This window comes from Haliotis asinina, chromosome 1 (genome assembly GCF_037392515.1).
Source record: "Haliotis asinina isolate JCU_RB_2024 chromosome 1, JCU_Hal_asi_v2, whole genome shotgun sequence".
In the NCBI taxonomy this organism is placed as follows: domain Eukaryota; kingdom Metazoa; phylum Mollusca; class Gastropoda; order Lepetellida; family Haliotidae; genus Haliotis; species Haliotis asinina.
The window spans coordinates 70,753,715-70,777,284 of NC_090280.1; the positions used below are offsets into that span (position 1 = coordinate 70,753,715).

At 38.9% G+C, this 23,570-nt stretch overlaps 1 pseudogene; it reads left to right on the plus strand.

The window, feature by feature from the left end:
• Positions 1–22,233, plus strand: part of LOC137296440 (G2/M phase-specific E3 ubiquitin-protein ligase-like) — a 99,545-nt pseudogene extending 77,312 nt beyond the window's left edge.
• The last annotated feature ends 1,337 nt before the right edge of the window (positions 22,234–23,570 follow it).

Genomic DNA, 23,570 nt, shown 5'->3' on the forward strand with positions numbered 1-23,570 from the left:
ATTAATAACAAAATATACAGAAACTACACATTCGTAACACAAGGGATACAAAACGGAGGATCCTCACCTTTTAACAGGTATACATGAGTATATCATGTATGGCCAAAACGACATCGTTGTAAAATAACCTCTTCAAATCTGGACTGACAACCCAAGTAGGTGTAACCAATATAGGGTTTTACTTCATGTAATTTATTTATACCTACTAGGGTGTCCCACTTTTTCTGCATCAGATCACGGATGTAGGTTCTAATGCTCGCTTTGTAATCAGAGTATGGAATAAGAAGTGGTGTCACAGATTTGTTGAGTGCTGCCTTGGCAGCGAGATCAGCCATCATGTTACGAGGGTTGGCTGAAAAGTTCTCAGCCTGAGTGGTTTTTCCCCATCAGGTAGAGACAGGTGTTTGCCACCAATGAGGACAATCATTTAGTGAATCATAGACACAAGAACTACAAACGGACTAATAGTTTTATCTCAACTACAGCTCTTTTGGTAAACCTACCCTCTGAAATCATCAGAAATGGACAAAACTGAATACAGGGCAGTCATCAAGTACTTGCAAAAGAAAGGGATGTCCCCAAAACAGATACATGCTGACATGGTCTCCACTCTAGGGGATGATGCTCCTTCATTTTCCACAGTAAAGAAGTGGGCTTCAGAATTTAAGCGTGGCAGACAAAGCCTTGATGATGACCCACGCTCAGGAAGGCCTTCAACAGCAACCACTCTAGAAAACATCACGTGAGTGCTCGATATGTTGATGGATGGTCGACGATTGACTACTCGACATATTGCTAGTGTAGTGGGCATCTCTCATGAGAGGGTTGAGCATATTATCACCAACGAATTAGGAATGACTGAAGGTTCTGCAAGATGGGTGCCAAAGCTCTTGACAGCAGAACAGAAACGTGTCAGGTTCCAGACGTCCCTTGACAATTTGCGTCGTTTTGAAGCAGATCCCGATGATTTTGTGGCACAATTTGTAACCATGGATGAGACCTGGATACATCACTTTCAACCAGAAACAAAACTACAGTCAAAACAGTGGAAGCATCCTGACTCACCAGCTCCGAAGAAAGCCAAGTCTGTTCCTTCAGCTGGAAAGGTGATGGCATCAGTCTTTTGGGATTCCAGGGGTATTCTGCTCATTGATTATCTTGAAAAAGGTCAAACTATCAACGGCAGATACTATGCTGATCTACTGAACCAGTTGCGAGAAGCAATCAAAGCAAAACGATGAGGGATGATCGCTAAAGGTGTCCTCTTCCACCAAGACAATGCGCCTGTTCACAAATCGGTGGTGGCCATGTCAACAATCCGCGATTGTGGCTTTGAACTCATTGACCATCCTCCTTATTCACCTGATTTGGCTCCTTCTGACTTCCACCTGTTCCCCAAAATGAAAAAGGAACTCGCCAGTCGCCATTTTGCAAGTAATGATGATGTCATTTCTGCTGTGACTGATTTTTTTAGGGTAGCTGAAGAAGATTTCTTCCTGACCGGGATTCGGGCCTTGCAGCATCGCTGGCAAAAGTGTGTGAACTTGGAAGGGGACTATGTAGAAAAATAAATTACAAACGTGGACTTTGTAACTTTTTTTCACAGTGAGGCTTAGAACTTTTCAGCCAACCCTCATAGCTATAGCAGAAATGCCTAGGTGGCTTGGTAACCAACAAAAGACGATGTCGTACTTGCCAATAGCAAGATAATTATACAAGTCAGTTATTTCAATTAAAAGTGGATGTTTACAAGAAATATTTGTTATAGCCTGAAGGCAAGGAAAATAATCTGAATAGATTATATACTGTTTATGTTTAGGGTGTGTTTGAATATATTTAAGAGCTGTTAATATGGCGTTAGTTTCTGCTGTAAAAATAGAACTATTGTCTGGTAATCTAGAAGCGATTGTTCTCGATCCAATGACAGTGGCACAAGCCACTGCGCCACCATCCTTGGACTCATCGGTAAATAAGGATTTATAATTGTTATATTTGTGTTATATTCTTGTTTATATTGTAATTCATTCGTGTCTGATTTTTTTAAATGCAGTTAATGTTAGGTCAACTTGTGGCCTAACCAACTGCCAAGGTGGAGAAGAAAGAAGTCGGGAAGGAGTTATATTTTCCCACTCAATGCCGGAAGCAGCAAGAAATGGCTTAATTCTGAGCCCAAGAGGCGGTACAAGAGAAGACTTTTTGTTATGCAAATCCTCATAAAGAGGATTAAAGACACAATTAAATGCGGAATTAGACCCATTAGAAGCTAATTTTGTAATGTATTGTAAAGATAGTTTTATACAGCGTTGGTTGAGAGAATGCTCATCAGCTTTGACGTAAAGACTGTCGACAGGAGAGGCTCTAAAAGAACCAAGACAAAGTCTTAGGCCTTGGTGGTGCACAGAATCAAGTACTTTTACGTTGCTTTGACAAACTCCACCATATACGATGGAGCCGTAATCAAGTTTAGATCGCACCAGTGATCTAACCAGTGATCTATAGTCTGGTTCATAATTATTGAGAATTTTTCTTCTTACTTTGAGCTATCCTAACACCTCAACTGATTCACTGATACTTAAAACTAAGTAATGGTATAAGGGAGGTAACTCATCTTGGCCTACTGAGTATAGTACAATTAGAGTTACCTCCCCTGAATTTGTAGCAGACGTCATTTTCCTCAGCACTGTCAACAATGTCTGCTGAAGATAAAAGAAGGTTGATTTTTGAGTTGTGTAATCAAGGAATTGATGATGTAAATACATTGGCAGAGAGAACAGGAACTCCTCTTTCTACTGTGTATAGGATTAGGAAGAATTTTAAAGAGGGAAAGGATTTTGGGCACCGGAAAGGAGCAGGGAGACCCAGAAAATTGGACTTCTCAGATCGCGTCCGGCTGGGAATTTTAGCGTCTAAAAAGCAAAGGCCAAGCATCTCCAACATCAGGTATGAAATGATAGAAAGGGGATCAACAGTTGTATCAAAATCTACAGTTAGAAGAAATTTGATTGATCTTGGATGGGAGAAAAAGACTGGAATTCCTTCTCCTCTCATGAAACAAGAACATAAAGACAGGCGTGTCAAGTGGTGTTTGGCACATGAAAACTTTGACTGGGAAAATGTGATTTTTACTGATGAAAGCTCAATATGGGTATATCCCAATAATGTGAAAATATGGACAAAGTCTGCGTCAGCACCGTTGTATCGACGACCTAAATACAGCCCAAAGTTTCATGTATGGGGAGGGATATCCTTATTAGGAACGACCCCGCTGTGTGTGTTTGAGGGAAATCCGACAAATCAACGCTACAGTAACATATTAGATATATTCTCCTTCCAAGTGCACATGTGTTTTATGGAAATGACTGGATTTTGCAGCAAGATAATGATCCTAAACACACCGCAAAACATGCCAAGCAGTGGTTTCAGGAGAAAAATGTGACTGCATTACCATTTCCTGCATATAGTCCTGACTTAAATCCCATTGAGAACATTTGGGGGATGATGAAGGAATGTGTGAATCAAAAGGGGTTGACAAAAATTGAAGACATGAAGAGAGAAGTGGTCCGATACTGGGACAGCATAACTCACGAGACACTAACCTCTCTGATAGGAAGTATGCCTACCCGTCTTAGACTGTGCCGTGAAGCTCAAGGAGACTTGATAAAATATTCAATTGTTACCTACAAAACATGAAAAGGTCAGTTCACTTTCACAATACATTCAATCTTATCTGATTTGTTCTCGTTTAATAATATGAAATGCTTTAGCTATTCTCAATAATTTTGAACCATACTGTATATAAGTGAAGAAGGGTAGTTTGATCCCCTCCCCATTTTGAATTAGAAACAACCTTTAATAAATCGAGTGCCTTCAGGCATTTTGCTTAAAGGGATTTAATATGCGGCAAACAAGGTCAAATTGGTGCTCAGCATTTGTCCTCATTCTCCCAAAAGTTCCTCACCATTGAAGATAACTCAGCATCAAGACCATGTGTATAATATGCATATGAGCAATGCGTTTGTGAACCTGTCTGGCCTATACTGCCGATACAAGTCCACCCAAGAGGAGTCCTTCTGGCGACAGGATCACACACTTGACCTGGAATGTCTAAATATGACTGATGAAGCTGTAGGTAATCGATTCCTATTAAGAGATTTACCTTTGGATTCCGTTCTATAACTTGGAAACGAAAGTTCTGCAAACGATACAACTTACCTTTATATGGCACCCGTGAACCTCCTCGTGGTGCTTGGTAACGCCAAGAGCCGTTCACCCCCGTCGTGTACCCGGGGGCATATTTGGTCCACCAACCCGTTTGCCGTGGGTTGCAGCCCTGTGTCGGTGGAGGAGGGGATCCTGGTGGTTGAGGGCATGGGAGCAGGACCAGTGTTCCTAATGCTCAACACACCACTTCGGCCCTAACTTCACCTAGACGGGTGGTTGAATGGGCCCGGTTCAACCAATCGGCTGGTCACGCCAAGCCCTGAGCATTACTATATGTAATGGTGCACAAAATTTTGACAATTGTACTGTGTGTATTATTAGGTCTTGGTCGATTTTTGAGTCTTGTGAATTTCAATTTTACAAATTTTTGTTTTTGCCTAGAGTCGTATGCCCAGAAGGCTCATGGGCCAATCTGGTGGAATAATTAAACTTTTAATTTTTCTGCTGGAGTATATCATCCCGGTATCCTTGGTGCTGCAAGTCGGAGACCCACTTGTCATTAGCATTGTCCTTGTGATACTCGGTGGCATCACAAATGTATACATTAAACATGGCTTATGAAGCCCCAACTAAGAAAACCAAACGTCCTCTTGAAACTGATCCTATTGATGATGACCTGCGACCGTCCAAATCAATTGATTTTTGGCCACGTTTTTTAGTGATTGAAACTATTGACAAGACACCTTTAAAGCTGAACCCTTTCGCCTTATCTAAAGGTATTCAGGGTATTGCTGGAGAAGTCAAGAACATGAGAAAGTTACGGTCGGGTGGGCTGCTGGTCGAATGCGCTAAAAGACAGCAGTCGGCCAACCTTATGAGCACTGAATCGTTCGTAGGTGTTCCAGTTACTGTCACCGCCCACAAGACCTTAAATACAAGCAAAGGCATCGTCAGAGACCGCGATCGACTATTTGCTGAAATGTCAGAACTTGATATTGGGTACGAAATGAAAGATCAAGGTGTGCTCTACGTCAAACGTTTTTCAACCCCTGAAAACAATGAAACCAACACGTATTTGTTCTCCTTTTCATCTCCGACAGCTCATAAATCACTCAAGGCTGGTTATTGCAACATCAAGGTTGACGTGTACATTCCGAACCCGCTCAGATGTTTTAAATGCCAGAAGTACGGCCATGGTGTAAATACTTGTACAATGTCCGGTGTGTGTGCTCACTGTGGTGAGGTGACACATACAACAGAAGACTGTACAAGTACCTTTAAAAAATGCACCAACTGTTCAGGAAACCATTCATCTTTTTCGAAAGAGCGTCCGATTTGGAAAGAACACATGGAAATTAACAAGATCAAATCTACCACAAATATCAGTTTGTCTGATGCCTAAAAACTTGTAAAGAGATCTGAACTTCCAGACAGTTATGCTTCTATAACCAGAACATCAACTGAACCGAGCCATAAAATATCTACTTCTTCCACAAGCTGTCAAACAAATTTGACTTGGGTCAAATGTGATTCTTCACAGATTTTCTATCCTACTGCATCATCTCAAACTACGGAATCACTTCCTAGTCAGTCACAAAAGCAGCCAGAGTCATTTTGTGATCCTAAGTCACCATCTCAGTCGCGTTCACAATCTCAATCGTCATCTGATGCGCAATCAGCTAGTACAAGCAAAACTAAACTGAAGCATGAGTCCTCAAAAAAACTTAGTGGAAGAGCCCCGAAAGGGTCGGAAAAAAATAAATCAGATACACAACAAATATGGATCTTTGGAGGACATGGACGTGTGTGAAAACGTCCATTCTAGGGCACATAGCTTGGCGCCCTCCAAAAGAGTGCTGGGTAAATCCTCAATAAATCCCCCCAAAAGATAGTTTATTCTAATAATATTGTACAGTGGAACTGCAGAGGATTGAGGACTAATTTACATGAATTACAGCTATTAGTCCAAGATTTTACACCTTCAGCGATGCGTCTCCAAGAGACAGATACATTTGACCTTCATCATTTTAATGCATATCATTGTTTTTCGCCTCCGGGTGATAGAGCCACTGGCGGATCATCCATTCTAGTCAGACAAAACGTTATTCAAAGCCCTGTTTCACTTAATACTAATATGCAGGCTGTTGCAGTGAGAATTACTTTACATGTAGCGTTTACGCTATGCTCTCTTTATATTTCACCATCTTCGGCGTTTGCCAAAACCGATCTTCAAGCTAAATGTGATCAGCTCCCGAAGCCCTGTATTATAATGGGAGATTTAAATGGCCACAACCCACTCTGGGGTAGTGTAACTACAAACACTAAAGGTAAATTGTTGGAGGACTTTTGTTCTGACAATGATTTATGTATTTATAATGATGGTTCCAACACATATTTACACCCGGTACAGGGACTTATTCTGCTCTCGACAAATTCAGAACTGCTAAATGAATTCGAATGGTCAGTCCACGATGACCTGTGTGGAAGTGACCATTTTCCTACTATATTAAAAGCTGTAACTCCATCTGATTTTCCTCCATCATCAAGACGGAATTTTAAAAAGGCTGACTGGGCTTTGTATGAAACACTGTGTGCTGGGAAACTTAAACCCGAAGGCTTTATTGACGTTCCTGATGTTATTAAATGTTTTTCTGAGGAACTGAATTCCATAGCTGATGAGTGTATACCAAAGTCCTCCGCAGTTCCACATACTCGAAAACCATGGTTCAACAATGAATGCAAACAAGCTAGGAAGGCAAGGAAAAAAGCAGAACATTATTTCGTCGCCACCCTGTGGTGCTTAATTTAAATGAATTTAAAATTTAAATGCTAAAGCGCGGCGTACTTTTAAACAGAACAAACGCCAATCTTGGCAAAATTATGTATCCAAAATAAATTCTCGGACACCCATGTCCAAGGTATGGAACATGGAGCAGAAAATTAAAGGTAAGGGTACTAAATCTACTGTCCATCATCTTAAACATGGAGATCAGTTACTTACAGATAAATCAGATATTGCGAATAAACTGGGTGAAACCCTCGCTAAACACTCTTCCTCTTCTAATTATTTACCTTAATTCCAGCAGCATCAAAAACAACAAGAAAAGAAAACTATTAATTTCAATTCTGATAATGGGGAAGATTATAATGAAACATTTTCTATTCATGAACTCCATACTGCTCTTGATCAAGCTCATGCCATTGTTACAGGATCTGATAACATACATTATCAACTCCTTAAGCACTTACTAGAGTCCTGTTTAGAGACGCTCTTATGTATTTTTGATGATATTTGGACTCAGGTAAATTTCCCTCTTCATGGCATGACGCTATAGTAGTACAATACCTAAACCTTGACGTGATCATACCGATCCATCCAATTATCGGCCGATTTCGTTAACTAGCTGTGTTTGCAAGACCATGGAACGCATGATAAACAATCGACTAGTACTTGGAAACAAATAACCTTATAACAGATATACAGTGTGGTTTCCGCAAAACTGTCGATCACTTAGTGCGACTGGAATCATTTGTTAAAAATGCACTAATTAATAAACAACATGCTGTGGCTATCTTTTTTGATCTAGAAAAAGCATATGACACAACCTGGAAATATGGTATTTTAAGAGACTTACATGACTTCGGTTTGCGAGGTCGTTTACCTCAATTTATAGCCAACTTGTTAAATGACAGACAGTTTCAAGTCCGAGTGGGTTCTACCCTGTCTGATCATTACAATCAGGATCAGGGTGTTCCACATGGCAGTATTTTGTCGGTCACGCTTTTTAGCCTAAAGATAAATAGTTTATCAAAAGTTTTAAACGATTCAATTGATGGACGTTATTTGTGGATGATTTTAATATTTCTTGTCGTGGGAAAAATATACATACTAGTGAACGGCAACTGCAGCTTTGTTTAAACAAAATAAATAAATGGTGTCTTGAAAACGGCTTTAAATTTTCTAAATCCAAAACTAATTGTATACATTTTTGCAGAAAATATAAGCCACATAAGGACCCTGAACTATCCCTAGATGGCACTCCCAACAAAGTTGGAAAGGAGGCCAAGTTCTTGGGCCTAATCTTTGACTCCCACTTAACATTTCTGCCTCATATTAAGTCCCTTAAAACTAAATGCCTGAAGGCTCTTGATTTGTTGAAAGTTGTTTCCAACTCAAAGTGGGGAGGGGATCAAGCAACCCTCTTACACCTATATCAATCACCGGTCCGTTCGAAACTCGATTATGGCTCCATCGTATATGGTGGAGCCTGCAAAAGCAACCTTAAACTTCTTGGTTCTGTCCACCATCAAGGCTTAAGACTTTGTCTTGGGCCTTTCAGAACTTCACCTATTGATAGTCTCTACGTTGAGGCCGAAAGCTAATAAAATTAGCTTTACAATACATTACTAAATTATATTCTAATGAATCAAACCCTGCCTATAACTGTGTGTTCAATCCGCTTTATGAGGATTTGTATAACAAAAAGTCTTCTCTTGTTCCACCTCTTGGGCACAGAATTAAACCATTTATTTCCTCTGGCGGTATTGAGCTGGAAAGTATATCGCCATCCCGTCTTCTTCCTTCTCCTCCTTGGCAGTTGGTTAGGCCACAAGTTGACCTAACATTAACATCATTTAAACAATCAGAAACAAATGACTTACAATATAAACAAGAATATCATCAATTAAAACATTAACATAGCAATTATAAACCCTTATTTACAGATGGGTCCAAGGACGGTGGTGCAGTAGTTTGTGCCACTGTCATTGGATGCAGAACAATATCCTCTAGAATTCCAGATAACAGCTCTATTTTTACAGCAGAAGCAAACGCCATATTAACAGCTCTCAAATATCTTCAAAGACACCCTAAACGTAAACAGTATATAATCTATTCAATCTTAATCTATAATCTCTCTTTCTTGCCTTCAGGCGATTAAAAATATTTCTTGTAAACATCCACTTTTACTTGAAATTATTGAACTGTATAATAATCTTGCTACTGGCCAATACGACATCGTCTTTTGTTGGTAACCCAGCCACGTAGGCATTTCCTGTAACGCAATGGCTGATCTTGCTGCTAAGGCAGCACTCAACAAATCTGTGACACCACTTCTTATTCCATACTCTGATTACAACGCTAGCATTAGAACTTACATCCGTGATCTGATGCAGAAGAGGTGGGACACCCAAGTAGGTATAAATAAATTACACGAAATAAAACCGTATATTGGTTACACCTACTTGGGTTGTCAGTCCAGATTTGAAGAGGTTATTTTAAGACGATGTCATTTTGGCCATACTAGATATACTCATTCATATCTTTTGAAAGGTGAGGATTCTCCATTTTGTATCCCTTGTGATGAGAGAGTCACAGTCAAGCGTGTCCTGCTTGACTGTGTTGAATACTCCATCCATCACAAGGGATAAGTATTTTACAGGTAAAACAATTAAGGATCTTTTTACCAGCGTTAGTTCTCATTTAATTATTGGTTTTTTAAAAGAAATTGATTTTTTGGCTGAATTTTGAAAATATGTTGTGTAAATAGATGTATTTTAATTATTGGAAGTTTGGATTGGTAACTTGAATTGTTGATGACTGTACTCTCAAAGGGGGTTGAGGTATTATAAAATTATTGTCCTCCTGAGAGGGTACGTAAGTCCAAAAACATTCATAGAAAATTTAAACTTTCCACTGTTCTTACATATCTGTATTTTTAATTTTTGGCTACATGTGTCTAAATTGCTAACAGCTGAGGGTATGATGTAAATCCGACTAGGGTCTTTGCAGGTAGCAAAGGCACTGTAAGTCCCTATGGTTCCTAGTATGGTGATCTACCTTCAGTTGCTGGCAATCCATAGCCTGATTTTATACTGTATTGTCCGAATAGTGATATTAGTTTTAACTTTCCACACTAGTTTTAATCTCATTTGTGATATTCTAGTTGTTTTACTGTCCATCGCTGACAGGTTTGTATACTATACATGTATTTCATTTCAGTATTAAATGTTCTCGTCACGATATAGCTGAGACATTGCCGATGTGACGTTAAATATTAACTCACTCACTCACTCACTTACCTTTATGCCTTTCCCAGTCAATTACCTGCATATCACCTGTTACACGTGATGTCACCACTTACACTTTCAATTTGGAAACTGACAGACTTTGACTGAAGTGTTTCTGTACTGCCATTCAATACATTTATAGAAACTGTCCCAATACTAAAGCTACATCGTCAGTCAGATAGGACATACTACTAGCATCATCCAGTAACGCATTCACACATATTCTTCTTTTGCCATTTGTGAGAATAACTGGCACAGTTCTGAGAGCTATCGATGACATCCTAGGTTCTGGTTTTGCAAGGGTAGTGTGGTCTCTTTCAGAGTAACGGCTATTCTAAGTCTGAGGCCTCCCTCGAGATTCCTTATGTATAGTATTCCCAGAAATTATTGAGAATCATGTTGCGTCATGTAACTCATTACGTTTATTAACTTCTGGCGTTTTACTTACATAATGTTAAAACATCATCCTTTTACAGTCTCAGTCTTGTTTTAGTACTTTGTTAGACCTCCTCGCTCAGCAATGCATGCCTGAATACGCCTAGGCACACTACCCATCAAAGTTTGTAGGTAATTGTGTGACAGGGTATCCCAATATTGGACCACCTCGGCCTTCATATCTTCAATATTTCTCAGTCCCTTTTGGTTTATTCTGTCCTTCATGACTCCCCACACATTCTCAATTGGGTTTAGGTCTGGGCTGTAACTGGACCAGTCTAAAACTTGAACATTTTCGCCCGACAACCACTGTTTTGTGTAGCGCGCAGTGTGTTTTGGGTCATTATCATGCTGGAAAATCCAATCATCTTCATACAATGTTTGTGCTGTCGGAAGAAGGTGACCATTTGGAATGTCAACGTATCTTTCTTTTGTCAAGTTTCCCGTGAAAACACACAATGGCGTCACTCCGCGAGCCGATATGCCACCCCACATGTGAAACTTCGGGCTGTTTTGGTCGCTGGTAGATAGGTTTGACAGTATCTTTGGTCCAAATTTTCACACAATTAGGGAAAAGCCAAACAGAACTTTCATCCGAAAAGAAAACATTATCCCAATCTTGATTTTCATGAGCCCGACACCAGTTTAAACGTTTTTCCTTTTGTGCATCTTTCACCAACGGCGAGGGAATTCCAAGTTTTTTCACCCAATTAAGTCTCTGTAATTCCTGCCTAACTGTTTCATTGCATACCTGAGGACTTCCTCTGCTAATCATTTCATTTCTGATGTTCTCAACACTTTTCAATTTGCCCCTACTCACAATCTGCCCAAGTCTTCGGCGATCCACAACACTGAATTTCCTAGGCCGACCTGCCCCTGCTTTGTGCTCTATCCCGGTTCCTGTTTGAATATTCTTCAAAGTTCTGTATACTGTAGACAGAGGAATACCATGTCTACAAGCTAACACTTTAGCATCAGCCTCACCCCTTTCAAAATCATCTAGAATGAGCTTTCTTTTCTCTCTTGCTGTAAATTCTGCCATGTCAACACAGGAAGCCGTCTGCTCAGACAAGGGAGATAACTCTTGACGTAATGAGCTGCCTTCTAAGCCTTCAAGAGTTGTCTCCCTTATTTAGTATGCTTAGTGCATAGTGAAAGCCCTTTTTCCAATCTTAGCATCATAAGAAAAAAAACAAAGATTTTCTCAATAATTTCTGGGAACACTGTACTTCTATGATACGGTGACTACCTGAAATTCTTGAATCTAACTTTGACAAGAAAGGAATCAGAATCTGCAAAGTTGTATTTTTCGTTGCATGTGACCTTTAAGCAATTGATCATGGGACTAACTTTAGAAATAATTGCATCTGTATGTGTATTCCAGTGGCCATCGTTTGGAAAAGTCAGCCCCAGATGTTTATGAGTGTTGACAGCCTTTATCAGTATAATTCATTATGGGATCTTGCATTGATGTTACTGTTAACTTTTTAGGAAATGTGATAGATTCAATTTTTGTTGGGATTAAAGCCTACTTTCAATGTCAGGACACATTTAGCTATTATATTTACATCATCGTTTAACATGTTGGAAGATAAAATAGGACCATTAATTATCACATATCAGGATGTACCATCGGCAAATAATATATTATCTTCATCAATATCATTGATATAAACCACAAACATGAAAGGTCTTAGGACTGATCCCCGAGGGACGCTAGCTTGAAATGATTAGACATTTGATTTATACCCATGTATTACTTAAACTGTTTTTGTTTTTTTTAAAAATTAATATTTAGATAATTTTCAAGCCATAATACGAGAGATATGCGAATTTCACTAGCCCATAACCTCTGCAAAAGACCCCTGTGCCAAACTCTACTATCAAACGCTTTACTTATGTTGCACACTACGGCGCGTACCTCTTTGCCACTATCCATCGTCTTAGCTATGCAGTCATACAAGTGAGTGAGCTGGTAAGATGCAGAGGATGTAGATTCAATGTTTTATCATCCAAAACTGTAATACCATTTATTTTACACGAGTTAATGATTTGGTATTAAACGAGCCAAAGCGAGTTTGATACTAAATCTTTAACGCGTTAAAGAAAAATGGCATTTCACGGAAGCAAGTTTAGTATTCTGTTTATTACTCGTCAACATAAATTGGCAGAAACTGCGGCAAAATTGCCCGTAGTGTGAGCACACACTCGCAAGATCTAGTAAAATTGCGACAGGGACATTAGCATAGTGAGGTCACAACTTTGAATCATTTTGACGTCACACGTCAAGCGGTATTACACTTGTGTAATAACAGATGATATCTCCATGGTGATATCGTTTGACAGTAGATTTTGGCAGTACTGTGTTCTACGGAACCGTAGAGGGGACATGAGATGAGAAAATAAAAATCAATAATAAGTCGTGGCCACGACATAATTTGGCCAATGGACATTCAGGTTACGTATTTTGGATTTTAAGATGGAGAACCTCGAGCGTTTTCTCAGAGACAGGGGTGTTCCCAAAGAAAACGTTCAGCTACTTGCTGCTGACAAGGTAGAAAGAAGATAGGGTTTTCACGTAAAATGTATTCTTTAGGTTTGCATGTAAAAATCACATTCATTACGCAGTCTGCATTTTCCCTCTAAACGGTTCTCTTGGCACAAGTGTATATATCATTAAGCGATGAAGAAGTAAGCTTTGCTTTTAGATAGGCGATTTTGTACCATATTTATGATTCTTGACCATTTCCCCAAAGACCTAATTACAAGTTCAAGTTCAGCGTTTTGAAGGGCCAAATCTTACCAATAGATTGATAAATGATTTCATATGTAATCAGAAGATAAAAAACGGTAACATTAAGATAAGTTTAGAATTATTACTATTATTCATATGAGTAAAAGTATAAGCATTCATGTGATAAAACCGCTAAAAGACATAAAAATATTTGTTAAGATCGACCCAAGCCTTATCCTTGAGATGAATGATGAAGAGCTTTCTGTATGAAATCCCTTAGATTTGTTCTTTTGGAGATTCTAGACATTGGTGTGTTTTTTTCTAAATAACCTGGACAACAAAGATTGATGAAGGCACTCCAGTTGCTTCTACCGGGACGCCTACTGCTTCTACTGGGACGCCTACTTCTTCGACCGGGACACCTACTTCTTCTACTGGGATGCCTACTTCTTTTACCGGGACACCCACTGCTTCTATTGGGACGCTTCTACCTGGATGCCTACTGCTTGTACAGGGACGCCTTCAGCTTTAACGAGGACGCCTTCTAGTTCTTTGGGGACGACTACTGCTTCTGCAGGCACGCCGACTGTTGTTTTCAACTCGTGCAGTGTACGTATAACTTTAATGGATGGAACCATATTTATACCGTAGAAATTTGATTTAAATCAACTCCCGAAGAATAAAAGTGATGTGATCCAACAAATGGGTTATACATTTCTAGGGGTTACAACAGAAAAAAAACACCCCAATATAATGATGAATGATGACGTCACCCTTATACATCGTTCGGTAAGGATAAACTAGAATTCATAGAGTATTGTCAAATAAAGCATACAAAAGATAAACTAGTTTATAAAACAGTCAGCGAAATATCATATCTTGTAAAGAGATAAAATTTCACCCAACCCTATTCTACTTGCTAAACTATCTCCACCCTATAAGATACAGTTAATATAAGTCAGTTGCTAAGTCTTTGCAAACATCTAGTATCCACTATTATTATCTGCACAATGTCTCTTGTAAACGTCACGCAATCGCTGATGTGTGTGATTTGAGGTTTGGTTGGGGAAAGATCACGGTCAATGTCAGTTGGATAGTTATTATTTTAATCAACCTGTCTGGACATATTTTACATTGGTAGGCACTCGGTTGTGGTACTTTATATTTCATACTTTATTGTTTCGCCCCCTTGCAGCCAATGCAGTCAATTTCAACTGATGATTCACTACCAGATCTAGACTATGTTATTTCATCAGATGGCGAGGAAGCCGAAATAGATGTTGAGGACCAGAGTGGCGAAACTGTATTCAACACGGTCACATACAATGGCGTGGATTCAAACGAAGAAAGTGACTTACCAGTATTTGACATACCAAGGCAGTCCAACAGGGACCTTTTGCATACTCGGAATGACCAGCCACTGTCCCAGCCTTCACCCATTAGACTTGAGGCCGTGCGGTGAGAGAATTATTTATGTGATTCAAACATAAGGGAAAATCAGTTTCATTAGTAAATTTAAGTTTACTAAATCTGAATCAGTCACGCTAATAAAGTAAAACGTTTGCCATTTTCCCGTTTGAGCTGACTTGCAGCTTATTAAAAATCCATGTAGGTATCATCAGTCAGCATTTCCGCAGTCACTGACATACGTTTATGCAAACATTAATCTTAGATATAAAGTATAAGGTCAGTTGTATTTGCCATAGGTATTATCAAGTGTATTCTTTCATATCCATAAAACGGAAAATGAAACATTAAAGGTCTCCCACAAGCTGTTAAAATAATTTGGCCTGAGTTCAGAATTGTTTTTCTTATTTTACAGCCTTTCAGAAAATCTACACGATATTTTGACCAGACTCGCATCAGTGATCAATAAAGAAAGACGGAACATTGTAAATGTCACAAGACATAATGTAATGTCTGGTTGCATCAGAGCTTTCAACAGGCCATCTTTCAAACCTTAAAATGGATTGTCTGTTAAGTTTGCTGGAGAATATGCAATAGACGATGGCGGTCCAAGCAGGGAGCTTTTAAGATTGCTTATGAAAGAAATATCTTCTCCCAATATTCAAGGGTGGCGACACAAAAGAGATGCTGGATTTGAATTACACTGGTAAGAACCGACACGTTCTGTGATGTATATTGATTTTTGCATAACCATTTGTTTACTTTGAACTCAACTTTACGGATAGAATATGGGTCATTGGACTTGAATTGAACAGGATTATATTGCTATTCAATATTTTGTATAATTGTACTTTTTAGCTCTTTGACATATTTATAACAGTATCATGACTAGATATGTTTTATTTACATATGTCAAGCTGTATCCCAAATAGTAAAAGGTAGAATACATCTATAGTAGTAGTCTCGGAACAAATTATATTTAAAGGTGTATGGTTCCACTCATATAAGTTTTCTTATTTTAGCTCTACAAAGCGGTCTCTACTTGACAGTTGGGAAGATGATAGCATATTCTATAGTTCACAATGGACCTCTTCCACGGTTTTTCAGTCCACTGCTGTTCAGTACAGTTGTTGGAGACAGTCAAATTCAGCCAAAGATTGATGACATCCAAGATGTCGCACAGAGAGGAAGTCTGCTGAAGGTCGATTCAAACTCAGTTCCCTGATTAGCTTTACATGATGCGTTTAAAGATGTGTAACTGCCTTAACAGCATTTGCGTGGTCGTTTAGTGTCATATATGTTTCATTCATTAAACAAAATGTATCAACTAGAATTACACTTGAGAAATACATGTATGTATAGTTTCATACTCTTTCAACATTGCTATATTGGAAATAACACTATATGTAACAGTAGCGATTCAAGTACTTTGTGCTTGAGTGCCATTCGGCATACCATAAGAACCCACACCATAAGAATAGGCACCAGTTTGCCAGCATGGCTACTTCCACCATGTACCACTACAACCATACAGTCACCGGACATGGAATCCAGATGTTATCCCTCAAATAACATTTTTGCGTATATTCATCAATTAAATGTCATTAATTAACTCTTTCATGATTTCTTTGTTTCTGAATACTTAAAACTATAGTGTTTCTAGATACGAAATGCGAAAGACATGTCTTCGTTCCTGGATGCCGTAGGAGGTGCTGATCAACTTATCCAACTTGCTGGTTGCTATTCTCTTACTCTCTCTCTCCTTTGCAAAGAAGGATGAACTTCGTGATGCCCTGATCCTTTACATTGTGCTTGGCAGAATCAAAGAGTGCCTAGATTAGTATGTATTGCTGCTAAACTTTTCAATGAAGATTTGGTCAAGGGTGAAGACTATTTTTATGAATATACGACTTCCCTATTTTGTATGGACGACGTTTCGACATAGATTCACTTGTCACTTACAGCGACATCAGAATCTATGTTGCAACGTCACCTATACAGAATGAAGAAGTCGTATATCCATAAAAATAATTCACCATCTTTCACCTACCCAGCTTCTAGAATGAAAAAGGCAACGTTTAATCGTTCACGGTCTTGTTAAATCCTCCCAAACGTTTTATGCTAGACAGAATTATATTTCTACCAAATAGGTCACTAACAGTATAAGTGCATGGTGGGTGCTACGGCTAGATCAGTCCACGTTCCCTCTTTTCGCGAACACCTGGAGTCATTCTGACGTCTAATCAGTATTGCCTGTATTGTTTTCTATACGTCGCCACAAATGGCCCAGTGAATCTTATTAGGCAGCCACGATAAATGACAGTCCCAAGGCGTTGATGTTTACTATTAATATTGTTAAATGCAATTGGGTTCGTTAGTGTTGGTGTTGCTGAATAGTGTCATAATGCAACAAAGGATAAAGTAATTTTAGTATCTGCCACAATTTAATACGCAAAAGTTCATTAAAACCCAAACATATTAGAAATGTTTTCACAGTAAAACCAGAGATTATTCATGACAGCTATTCACAATTATACACATGAATTTTGGTATTTTAGAATTGATCGTTCATGAGATATGTATGAAACTGTCTTTAGGAGAGCGTTCCAGTGACACAAACACATGAAATGGGAAAATGATCAAGATAAAATTTATTTCATAAAGTGGATAATCCGTGGATATCGTGAGAGTTAAAGTGCGTAGTTTATTTGTTTCCTTACACAAACTACTTCAAGCTAAGTGAAGTTCATGCCTTCTGGGTCTTTATGAGATTCATGTCTACTGCATAATAGCACAAATTATATTTATTCCTAGATTCCAAAAGGGACTAGCCACTTTGGGAGTGCATGCAGAAATGATTCATCACAGCACAGAAGTAAGAGAACTTTTCTGTTTTGATGAAACGTACGAATTGAACACTTCTCTGCTTGAAATGGTGTTCAGCGTGTCATCATTTTCCGAACCTGGAAGCAACAGGCGCAGAATGGAAGCAGGGACAGTCAGCCATTGGATGGACTATCTTCTGGACGTAGCGGGTAATGGGATAAGAAAAACAGTCAGACGTTATATAAACGTCATAATAAACCGACAGTGACGTCACTCTATTGCTCTTAAGTGACACTTTTCTTTATAATATTCCTCAAATCTGATACAATCTCACTTCTTCGGGTATTACTTATCTAAATAATGTCCCTGTGTCCAAGGCAATTATCTTAATAACGACCCTGAGCCCCGGGCGTTATCTTAACCCTCTAGGACCCAAACCAAGTTTTAGACATCCGAAAAATATGCAACTTGAAATCTGACACATATCTGGTCTAACTAGAACAGACATGTTTTGTTTTCAACATTTCGAACAGTTGTTTATTCTTTTTTATTTGTATCACATGTGATACGCTGGGTCTTTGTGATTTGTTAAGGATCCGTATCACCTGTGATGCACTTTGGGTCAAGACTGAAAAAACATAACACATACTTAAAGAGACTGAAAACAACACTTTTTGTAGACTGGGTTTATTAATAATTCATAAAACTATCTTCAAACGATGAAGAACCTTGGCACAATTTGAATTTGCACAATATATCTGAGTATCTTTGCATTGCACAGATGGAAACCGAACAGTAAAATGTCTTGTCGATATCCATTCAAGAATGACACAAAAGAGCTTGTAGAATTAAGAACATTTGAACAATTGCATTAAACACAACTTGAACAAGTGAAAGCAGGTGCAACTTGAGCAGTATCAATCAGCATCAAGGATGTTTGGACGGACATGGCAGTTAGAGTCTTCTACAGATGAAACTGACCAAAACAGTTTCTCTCCTTAAGGATGCAAGCATACTCTTTGCACTTGACACGCATTACATATGTGAGGTGTGTACAGTTCCTTTTTTGGCATCGTTCCTCTGCAAATTCAGGAAGATGGTTTACTTGGTCAAAACGGATGTCAGCAGCTGTCTGTTTACGCTTCACTGCGCGAACTGATGGAGGGCTAAGATCAGTAGCTCTTGGGCGACCAATCGACTGCTTCTTGGCAACCAGGCTTCCTGCAACAAGCTCTTGGAATGTGCACAGCTTCATGTGATGTTTCACCTTCAGTAGTTTGCAGTGTCGCCGATACAGCAGCCAGGCATTTACCAGTGCAATGTGAACTGTATGTAACCAAATGTACATGTATCACCTGCGTGATTTCAAACCAGGTTTATATAGGGCTGTTAAAGAATCCAGTAAGTCAATCCCTCCCATGAAAGTATTGTACTCTTGTACAATCTTAGGGCACTTCACCATCATCGTCCTTTTCGCCTTTTTATCAAAACTCTTCACTTCACATTGAGGCTCCCTGCCAACATAAGAGGACACCAGATCCACAGCACGGTTATCGTACCATCTGACGGCTATGATTACAGCGTTGAATTCCACCTTTGAGTCCATACTTCCTTGCCCTTCCTTTTTCAAGGACTTTTCATCTTGAGCCTCACTGTTCCAACATACAAAATTCCTTGCTTGTCTAGCTCATTTACTAGAGGAAGGGACGTGAACAGGTTACCTGCGAAAAGCCTGCTTAGGTGAACCTCTCCTTTTGTTTTTTGGGAGTGGCATCGACTTCATCCTCACTCTCACCCGCTGTGCTGGGAATGTATTCATCACAGGAGGTTTCATACTCACCTTCTGTTAAATCCTCATCAAGGATGTTCTCCATTCCGAAGAAATGGAAGGTACTGCATCTGTGTTTCACACTCTTTGATACTGTAACTAATTTAATTATAACTACATTTTTCATGATTCATTACCATCGATGTTAAAATAGTAAGTGAGTTTACACATTCCTCAAAGTCCCGAAATGTATCACTGGTGATACAACAAAATATGCCTTTGTCCCATTGTATCACGTGTGATACATATGATTTTCTAAAATTATCTGTTAAGAATGCATAATTATTTCAGTGAAATGTTGACATCTACTGTTAAATTCATGTAAAAGAGAAAGGAAAACAACAACTTGAACATAAATGGAACTTACATTTTAGTCAGTGGGGATGGATTTAAATTCCACCTGTTTCACGCATCATCAGACCATGTGTCAGTGATTGAACAGGAAGTGCTGGGTGAGTTGAAAGTTAGGAAGGAAGCACGAAATGAAATGTGATCTTGAAATATATCATATTAAGAATTCGGACGCTGTGAAATTAATTCTTTCAGTATAATGAGTGATTAGATACCAACAATTAAATTTTCTGTATCACTGGTGATACAGTGGGTTCTAGAGGGTTAATAACGTCCCTCTGCCCGGGGATTTTCTGAGGAATAGCCCTGGACTTTGAATTGTTATTTGTCTTGGAGATTGACGCGACTTTGTCTAGCCACCGCTGACTTTCTTACATGTAGGGCCGACACCCGGTTTCCAACCCGCAAACCTTCGCTTATTAGGTTATATCCACTAGACTACGAAGGATCACTATGAAGAATGAGGTTGTTTGTCGATATGAACCGTGTGTTCCTGCTGCAGCGCAAGTGCATTGTGAGGCGTCGACTGCCAGTCGCATCCCAGTTGATTTCAACAGTATAGACCAAATATTGAAATTATATCCAAAGTATCTCTTTGGTTGGTATATATGTATTTATATAACATGACCCGAGGGCATTAATGAAAAGTAAGCCCTCTTACCTTGGGAAGTGCCCTCGGACCTTCAAACCTTGGGCATTTCTCGCGGGGACCGAGCTTACATTTCAATAACGCCCGAGGGTCATATCCCAGACATAACACACGACTATCTATATGTAAAGCTAGAGCACGTTTTTGAATCCGGATAACGAGACATGATCAGGACTGAGTAAATGACCTCTCTTGCGCGTGGCTATGCTCACCTGCAAAATTCTAACTGCTTTCGCGTGTCACGATCTATTTTCCGTTTGTACTATTTATGACATGTCTAATGGCTATGCCCCACAATCCCCACCCCACAATCCCATTCATACCAATACAATAGTTATAGCAGTAACAGTAATTTTAGAAAGAATTTCGATTCCACATTGTTAGTGAGTGAATATGGTTTGTTACATACTGTTTAGTGAGTGAATATGGTTGCTTACATATTGTTTAGTGAATTAAAACGGTAAGTTATATAGTATTTAATGTGCTGATATGTTTGGTACACTTTTCAACCTATCTTTGTTTGACAAAACTGTACTTCCAGAGGGCACAGAATCAGTTACCCTGAGGGACATATTGGTTTTTGCGGCTGGCGCGGGATCCATTCCTCCCCTTGGTCTCCATCCATCGCCACAGCTGACATTCCATACTCCAATGGAGCTCAACCCTGAGAACAGAGAGAACTTCCCCCGAGCTAACACATGTGCAAATGTATTAGACATTCCAATGGTCAGTAATTATAACCTGGTCAAGAAAAACATGAATGCTGCAATTAGTGTGAATATCTTCACTTCCGAGTGAAAAGACGAGCAGGTTGTAAGCCCCCCCCCCCCCCCCCCCCCATGTATCTGGTTGTTTAAGAAGATTGTATTACACGTTTAGTGTTCAAAACAGTTTTAGACGAATGTCATATCGTAATTATTTCTAATATATAGACTTTATTGAGTTTGCAATGGTTTGAGGTATATTGTGAATGCTTTGTTTAAGGAGCAATGTCGTTTTCCATGTGTTGTTTGAATCATTTTCGTAAATTACGATGACTCTTTTAAATCTGTCTCTTAATGTGCAAATTGGGCAGAATTTGTTTTAAAAAAGTGAACGTTTATTGTAATGAAAAAATAAGGGTGCAGATATATGTACTTTCTTTAAAACCCCAAATACGTTTATATGACCATTTTAAGCATGTCTGTTTTGCAGTGAGCATGTTTGTTTTGTAATGTAAATAAAAAAATGTTTACGTTGTGGACTACTAAGAATTAATAACATGGGCCCTGTTAACAGGATGTATTGGGATTGCATATTATGAACATCTTGTTATGTTTTGAACAGACAGAATAAATCCTGTTTCAGGAATAACACTTAATGGAAGTCACTCTACCCCAGACATCCTGTTTTGTTTTTTTTGTTTTTTTTGTTTGTTTTTTGTTTTTTTGTTTAGTGTGGGTTACACCATTAGCATTACAGCTTTTTTTATATAGTTATTGTAGCAAATTTCCAGTAATTTTGAAAAACTGTCACGCAACACAATAAACAGCTATCAGTTAGCAGCTGTAACAGGGTATTTTTGTCATTATGTTAATGTTCATTTGTGAACATCCATTTTATGTATCAAACAGAATGATGATTTTTTGAATGAACGTTCAAAGTGCATAATTTGCCTTACATGCTGATAAAGAGCTTATTATCATAGCAAATAGTCATCTGATGATGTTATATTAGCATCAGTGCTGTGCTTGTAATTCTACAAAAGACTGTGACTATAGAATTAAAACATTTTAAGAATGACGTGTGAGCTTTATGTAATTCAGAGATTATGTTATTCATGCACAAAACAAGTAAACTAAGCTTGTGCTTTGTTTGCATGCACATGCATATATCACAGGGTTGCGGCTTTTGTGTCAGCAAACATTTGTCATATCTGCAATCAGTTAGAACTTTTAGTTCACATTGCCTTTATTTCTTGTACAACACCAGATGAAGAGTGAATCAGTGTAAATTTTTTAAAACGGTTTATGTCTGAAATAGAAACATTCACGAAAGTTTGTGCTGGCATTTATACATAACTTATACATCATAACCATCCATAAGAACGAGCCTCGTGGAAGGGAGCAACGACGTACACCTGGTAGTCCCAAGTGGCTTGCTTAACTATACATAACATTTTAAGAGAGGAACTCATAGATTTCTTGTCGGAGATATCTGTACAAATCAGCTGCTTCTTGAGCATTCGTTGCTGGTTGTAGGTTGTCTCTCCCCATGATCTTAGTACATATTTCATAAACGTCTTCGTCACAAGGAATTGTTGAGCGAAGCACGGATTCCTCAAGGCAGGTTGAGACGTCTTCGTAGGACACAGCACAGAGTTGATCTTCAGTTTCCCATATAGCAGGGACACTGTACATTTGCTCTGGATGGCCACTGGCAACACTGTGTCTTGAGGGTCTAATACAATGGTTGTCCCAGACGGCAGCCACAGAATCCAGATCATCCTAAAATGTTAATGCGACACAGTTGTTTGAGACCGATTTATCTGGTGCATATTAAGACATTAAAACAGCAAAAATACGTGCTTTATACTACATTGACCATTGCATGTAACAGCAACATAACTGCCTTAATAAAGAAAATTTAGATGTATAAAGTCGTCACTCTACGTAGGAACAATCGTTTCTACTTGATAATTGACGTAATACAATAAAGTGTACCTGAACAATAGCCATGAAACAAAACTGGTTTTTGTCCAAGAAATCTCCCCTGAAATCACCATTGTCCTCCAGACCTTTGAACATGTCAATCCAAAACTGTGTACATTCCTTTCTTAGAAATGACCACCAGATTTCCATTCTTTGATTTGAGGTGCTTGAACCGTCAATGAAGCATCGTCTGGCCTGTAGATCTGTATTGTCACGTCTAAGATATTGTTGATACTGTCGGACGTGCACATTTTCTGTACCAAGATCAGCCCTTACAATGCGTGGACAACCTCTGTGGGTCTTAACGGCCTCTTAAAAAGTATCCACCAATTACCTTTTGATTGTTGTTGGTATTGTAGACCTTGATCCATATTACCTTTCTGGAAAATCCACAAACACAAGCGTGGATACGAAGTCCAA